The following is a 7,257-nucleotide window of genomic DNA, read 5'->3' as shown; positions in this document are numbered from 1 at the left end:
GCCTGCCTGGCACCTCTGTCCTTGGGGATTCTCCAGGCAAGAATACTGGAGTGGGTTACCACGCCCTTCTCCAGGGGATCTTCCCAACCAAGGAATCGAACCAGGGTCTCCTGCATTGCAGGCGGATTCTCTACTAGCTGAGCTACCAGGGCAGTCCTAATTGGCTATACACCAATACAAAATTAAAAGTTCAAAAAAAAAAAAAAGGTACTAAAGAGTTTTAAATACATGTTACTAAGGGAAAGTAATCAATCTGAAAAGTCTACATATTGTATGATTCTAATTAAATGACATTCTGGGAAAACTGCACCCATGGAAACAGTAAAACATCAGTTGTATATAAATCATGTTTTTATTTTCTGTATTCTATGCTACTTTGATATCTTAGGGCCTGTGTTCTCAAGAAGGTACTGAGAGGGTAACAGGTAGGAAGGCCAGAGGTCCCCAAGTAGCAGGAGGAAATAAACTGATGTGTTTTTTTTTTTTTCCCTTCTCTGTTGATGAAACCAGTTCTGCCTAAGGCTAACCTTTTTTTTTTTTTTCCCTTTCTCAACCTGTGGGCTGGGAATGGCTCACCAGCCCGGTCTTCATGGCCGTTGCGTCTCGCGGCGGGGGCCCCCCCCCGCCCCCGAAGGGATGACACACCTTGTGAAGTCCTATCTCAAAAATGCATATTGTGGGAGAGGGGCCTGGTAAAACTTCTCAGCCTTGACATGTTTCTTTTATCTGATTAGAAACTAACAGAGATAAAATGCCTTGCTAAAAACTAACAGGCACTCTTTCTGTCCCTTTCTGATGTCTAAGTCAGAAGCTTTCCCTATCTCTATTATACTTTAATAAAACTTTGCTGCACAAAAGCTCCAAGTGATCAAGCATCATCTCTGGCCGCAGATTGAATTCCTCTCCTCCAGAGGCCACAAATCCATGCGTAGCACATGGCTCGCAACAGCAAACTTTCAGTATTGTCTCTCCCCAAATTAACTAATTCCAAGAGCTGTCTAAGGGGTTGCACACAGTTGAACACAACTGAAGTGACTTAGCAGCAGCAGCAGAGCTGGCAAACCACTTGTCTGAGAGCATGTCTTTGATATGTAAACCAAGCAATCCTGAGCTCTTACCAACAACCTTCTCCTTTATCTAACTCTCACACACTGGGCTTCCCTGGTAGCTCAGATAGTCAAGAGTCTGCCTACAGTGCAGGAGCCCCAGGTTCCATCCCTGGGTCAGGAAGATCCCCTGGAGAAGGAAATGGCACCCCACTCCAGTACTCTTGCCTGGAAAATCCCATGGATGAAGGAGCCTGGGGGGCTGTAGTTCATGGGGTCACCAAGAGTCAGACACGACTGAGCAACTAATATTGAACACTGAACAGCCACTGGGCAGATAAAAATGGCCTTGATCACTTTGTTCATGAGAAAGATATAAAGTCGAACTGTGGCATGTCCTACAAACACTCACCCAGCAGTCCACAAAACAGGGCTTCCGTGGTGGCTGCCAGTAAAGAATGCAGGAGACTGCCTGCAAGGCAGGACACCTGGTTTCAGTCTCTGAGCCAGGAAGATTCCCTGGAGTAGGAAAGGGCAATCCACCACCCCATCTCAAAACTGTCAAGATAATAAAAAACAAAGGAAGTCTGAGAAACTCCACAGCCAAGAGGAGCCAAAGGGAACATAATCATTTAACTGTAATGTGGTGTCCTAGACAGGATCCTAAAATAGAAAAGGACACTAGGTAAAAAATGAGGAAATCTGAATAAACTATAAATTTTAGTTAATATTACTGTGTCAATATAACTATCATAACTGTCATACTAATAAAAGGGAAACTGAGTGCATGACAAATGAGAATTCTCTTGAACTATTCTCTCAACTTTTCTGTAAGTCTGAAACTCCTCTAAAAAATAGTCTAGTTAAGAAATGAAATGCAATCAATTTTCACGCAAAGGGGAAATCTCAAACACTCAAAATACTATATTTCAATATCAGAGAAGAGGATTGCAATTTCTGACACCAGTTTTAAAAAATATACACCAACTGAATAGGAGAAATTAGAACACATTCTACTAAATATTTCCAAAACCCAAAGTACTTACACATAGTGGAAAGCTTTAGAAACAAAACATTTATAATCTTGCATATTTGTAAGGAAAGAGGGAGAAACAAAGAGTAGCAAGAATAATTTATTGACACAGTTGATTTCTTGAATTATAAAAGAATATTTTGTCCCCTCAGAATTTCTCCAGGTCGATGTAATCCACAGGCACACAAAAGTTTAGGTAAAGTAAAATAAGCCTTAGTTATCCAACCGTGTTGGATATGTTTCATAAGGCAGACAACAAGAAAAGTAGAGAGGGGGAGTGGATGTTTCTAAATGAAATCAATTTACTTACAAACATGACTTCAAAATATCTGCAGACTGTCTTAACGCAATAGAATCAGATCCAACAATTGACTTTATTAATCATAGCACGTGAAGCAAATCACAGGGCTGCTAGGAATGATATCTTTGCGTTATCAGCCAAATGCTATCATATATTAGGTATGTAACCAGCAAGGGTTAATTTTGAACCTGCTGCTTTAGGAGATATCTGCAAGAATTAAATAGTCTTTTTATTTTGTTGCCGTTCCTCTCCCCATCTTCAATTCATAAAAGAATCTGGCATCCAGGCCCCAAGAAAATAGTTATTTTAAGGCAGTAGCCTGCCATCTTCTCAGTCAGCTGGCTTCCCAAATAAAATCCCTTCCTTGTCTCAACCCTGAGTCTCCCAGATTTATTAGCCTATCATGCAACGAGCAGAGTGAGTTTGGACAAAAGCTATTTAGGGCAAAAGAGCCACCTAAAAGAAAGAACTTAAGTGCTCACTTGTTTACTACATATACAAAAACTGGAACAATACAAATATGAGCAAGGCCTTGGCATAAAGATGATATGAAAATTCTTGAAGCATTTCATATTTTGGTGCCAAGGTAATAGTAACTTCATACAAAAGAGTTGAGGGGGCGGTCCTAAGATGGCAGAGGAATAGGACGAGGAGACCACTTTCTCCCTCACAAATTCATCAAAAGAACATTTCAACGCTGAATAAACTTCATAAAACAACTTCTGAATGCTGGTAGAGGACATTAGGCACCCAGAAAAGCAGATCATTGCCTTCAAAAACAGATTTTTAATCTTTGCTTTTTGGTGTTTGTTATCCATTTTGTACCTTTTAAAACCCAGTCTTCAGTACCCAGTTTTACTTGAGAGCAAGATTACAGGCTAGACCGCTCTCTCCTCCTTTGGACTCTCCTTTTTGTCCACCAGGTTGTCTTTGTCTCCTCCCTCCCTCTTTTCTTCTCTACCCAACTCTGTGAATCTCTTGTGTTCCAGACGGTGGAGAACACTTAGGGAACTGGTTACTGGCTGGATCTGTCTCTCGGCTTTTAATTTCCCTCTTTTATCCTCCTGGCCACCTCTGTCTCCTTCCTCCCTCTCCTCTCCTCTGTATAACTCCATGAACATCACTGAGTGGTCCAGACTGAGGAGTGCACATAAGGAACTGACTACTGGCTAGCTTGCTCTCTCCTCTTATCATCCCACCTCATCTCATTCCAGTTACCTCTAACTCCCTGCTCCCTCTTTTCTTCTCCATGTAACTCAGTGAACCTCTCTGGGTGTCCCTCAATGCAGAGAAACTTTTCATCTCTAACCTAGATGTTTTATAATCAGTGCCATATAGATGGAGAAGACTTGAGGCTACTGTAAAAATAAAACTGAAAATCAGAAGCAGAAGGCTTAAGTCCAAATCCTGAAAACATCAGAGAACTCCTGAATCCAGGGAACATTAATCGATAGGAGCTCATCAAATGCCTCCATACCTACACTGAAACTAAGCACCACCCAAGGGCCAAGAAGCTCCAGAGCAAGACATACCACGCAAATTCTCCAGTAACACAGGAATACACACTTGAGCTTCAATATAGAGGCAGCTCAAAGTTACTCCAAAACCACTGACATCTTATAACTCATTACTGGACACTTCATTGCACTCCAGAAAGAAGAAATCCAGGTCCAGCCACCAGAATTCTGACACAAGCTTCCCTAACCAAGAAGCCTTGACAAGCCACTGATACAACCCCATCCACAGTGAAGAAACTCCATAATAAAGAGAACTCCACAAACTGCCAGAATACAGAAAGGCCACTCCAAATGCAGCAATATAACCAAGATGAAGAGACAGAGGAATGCCCAGCAGGTAAAGGAACAGGAGAAATGCCCACCAAACCAAACAAAAGAGGAAGAGATAGGGAATCTACCTGATAAGGAATTCAGAATAATGATAGTGAAAATGATCCAAAATCTTGAAATCAAAATGGAATCACAGATAAATAGCCTGGAGACAAGGATTGAGAAGATGCAAGAAAGGTTTAACAAGGACCTAGAAGAAATAAAAAAGAGTCAATATATAATGAATAATGCAATAAAAGATCAGAAACACTCTGGAGGCAACAAATAGTAGAATAACGGAGGCAGAAGATAGGATTAGTGAAATAGAAGATAGAATGGTAGAAAGAAATGAATCAGAGAGGAAAAAAGAAAAACAAATTAAATGAAATGAGGACAATCTCAGAGACCTCCAGAACAATATGAAATGCTCCAACATACGAATTATAGGAGTCCCAGAAGAAGAAGACAAAAGAAAGACCATGAGAAAATCCTTGAGGAGATAATAGTTGAAAACTTCCCTAAAATGGGGAAGGAAATAATCACCCAAGTCCAGGAAACCCAGAGAGTCCCAAACAGGATAAACCCAAGGTGAAACACCTCAAGACACATATTAATCAAGTTAACCAAGATCAAACATAAAGAACAAATATTAAAAGCAGCAAGGGAAAACAGCAAATAACACACAAGGGGATTCCCATAAGGATAACTGCAGATCTTTCAACAGAAACTCTTCAGGCCAGGAGGGAATGGCAAGACATACTTAAAGTGATGAAAGAAAATAACCTACAGCCCAGATTACTGTACCCAGCAAGGATCTCATTCAAATACGAAGAAGAAATAAAAAGCTTTACAGACAAGCAAAAGCTGACAGAATTCAGCACCATCAAACCAGCTCTCCAACAAATGCTAAAGGATATTCTCTAGATAGGAAACACAAAAGGGGTGCATAAACCCAAACCCAAAACAATAAAGTAAATGGCAACGGGATCATACTTATCAATAATTACCTTAAACGTAAATGGGTTGAATGCCCCAACCAAAAGACAAAGACTGGCTGAATGGATACAAAAACAAGACCCCTATATATGTTGTCTACAAGAGACTCACCTCAAAACAAGGGACACAAACAGACTGAAAGTGAAGGGCTGGAAAAAGATATTCCACACAAATAGAGACCAAAAGAAAGCAGGAGTAGCTATACTTATATCAGATAAAATAGACTTTAAAACAAAAGCTGTGAAAAGAGACTAAGAAGGACACTACATAATGATCAAAGGATCAATCCCAATCCAAGAAGAAGATATAACAATTATAGATATATATGCACCCAACATAGGAGCACTGCAATATGTAAGACAAATGCTAACAAGTATGAAAGGGGAAATTAACAATAACACAATAATAGTGGGAGACTTTAATACCCCACTCACAACTATGGACAGATCAACTAAACAGAAAATTAACAAGGAAACACAAACTTTAAATGATACAATAGACCAGTTGGACCTAAATGATATCTACAGGACATTTCACCCTAAAACAATGAATTTCACCTTTTTCTCAAGTGCTCACGGAACCTTCTCCAGGATAGATCACATCCTGGGCCATAAATCTAGCCTTGATAAATTCAAAAAAAATTGAAATCATTCCAAGCATCTTTTCTGACCAGAATGCATTAAGATTAGATCTCAATTACAAGAGAAAAACTATTAAAAATTCCAACATATGGAGGCTGAACAACACGCTTCAGAATAACCAACAAATCACAGAAGAAATCAATAAAGAAATCAAAATTCACATAGAAATGAATGAAAATGAAAACACAACAACCCCAAACCTGTGGGACACTATAAAAGCAGTGCTAAGGGGAAAGTTCATAGCAATACAGGCATACCTCAAGAAACGAGAAGAAGTCAAATAAATAACCTAACTCTACACCTAAAGCAACTAGAAAAGGAAGAAATGGAGAATCCCAGAGTTAGGAGAAGGAAAGAAATCTTAAAAATTAGGGCAGAAATAAATGCAAAAGTAACAAAAGAGACCATAGCAAAAATCAACAAAGCCAAAAGCTGGTTCTTTGAAAGGATAAATAAAATTGACAAACCATTAGCCAGACTCATTAAGAAAGCTATATATGACAAACCAACAGCAAACATTATCCTCAATGGTGAAAAATTGAAAGCATTTCCCCTAAAGTCAGTAACAAGACAAGGGTGCCCACTTTCACCACTACTATTCAACACAGTTTTGGAAGTTTTGGCCACAGCAATCAGAGCAGAAAAAGAAATAAAAGGAATCCAAATTGGAAAAGAAGTAAAACTCTCACTGTTTGCAGACGACGTGATCCTCTACATAGAAAACCCTAAAGACTCCACCAGAAAATTACTAGAGCTAATCAGTGAATACAGTAAAGTTGCAGGATATAAAATCAACACACAGAAATCCCTTGCATTCCTATACACTAATAATGAGAAAGTAGAAAAAGAATTTAAGGAAACAATTCCATTCACCATTGCAATGAAAAGAATAAAATACTTGGGAATATATCTACCTAAACAAACTAAAGACCTATATATAGAAAACTATAAAACACTGATGAAAGAAATCAGAGGACACTAATATATGGAGAAATATACCATGTTCATGGATCGGAAGAATCAATATAGTGAAAATGAGTATACCACACAAAGCAATCTACAGATTCAATGCAATCCCTATCAAGCTACCAGCGGTATTTTTCACAGAACTAGAACAAATAATTTCACAGTTTGTATGGAAATACAAAAAACCTCGAATAGCCAAAGCAATCTTGAGAAAGAAGAATGGAACTGGAGGAATCAACCTGCCTGACTTCAGGCTCTACTACAAAGCCACAGTCATCAAGACAGTATGGTACTGGCACAAAGACAGAAATATAGATCAATGGAACAAAATAGAAAGCCCAGAGATAAATCCACACACCTATGGACACCTTATCTTCGACAAAGGAGGCAAGAATATACAATGGAGTAAAGACAATCTCTTTAACAAGTGGTGCTGGGAAAACTGGTC

At 39.2% G+C, this 7,257-nt stretch overlaps 1 non-coding gene across 1 annotated transcript; it reads left to right on the top strand.

The window, feature by feature from the left end:
• The first annotated feature begins 2,854 nt into the window (after positions 1-2,854).
• LOC120865536 lies at positions 2,855-2,958 on the top strand. Its single transcript, XR_005721443.1, has one exon. It is a non-coding gene; the product is annotated as a U6 spliceosomal RNA (small nuclear RNA).
• The last annotated feature ends 4,299 nt before the right edge of the window (positions 2,959-7,257 follow it).

This window comes from Oryx dammah, unplaced genomic scaffold (assembly GCF_014754425.2).
Source record: "Oryx dammah isolate SB20612 unplaced genomic scaffold, SCBI_Odam_1.1 HiC_scaffold_6, whole genome shotgun sequence".
NCBI lineage: Eukaryota > Metazoa > Chordata > Mammalia > Artiodactyla > Bovidae > Oryx > Oryx dammah.
The sequence above is the reverse complement of the archived record's forward strand: the minus strand, read 5'-3'. Positions and strand labels throughout refer to the sequence as shown.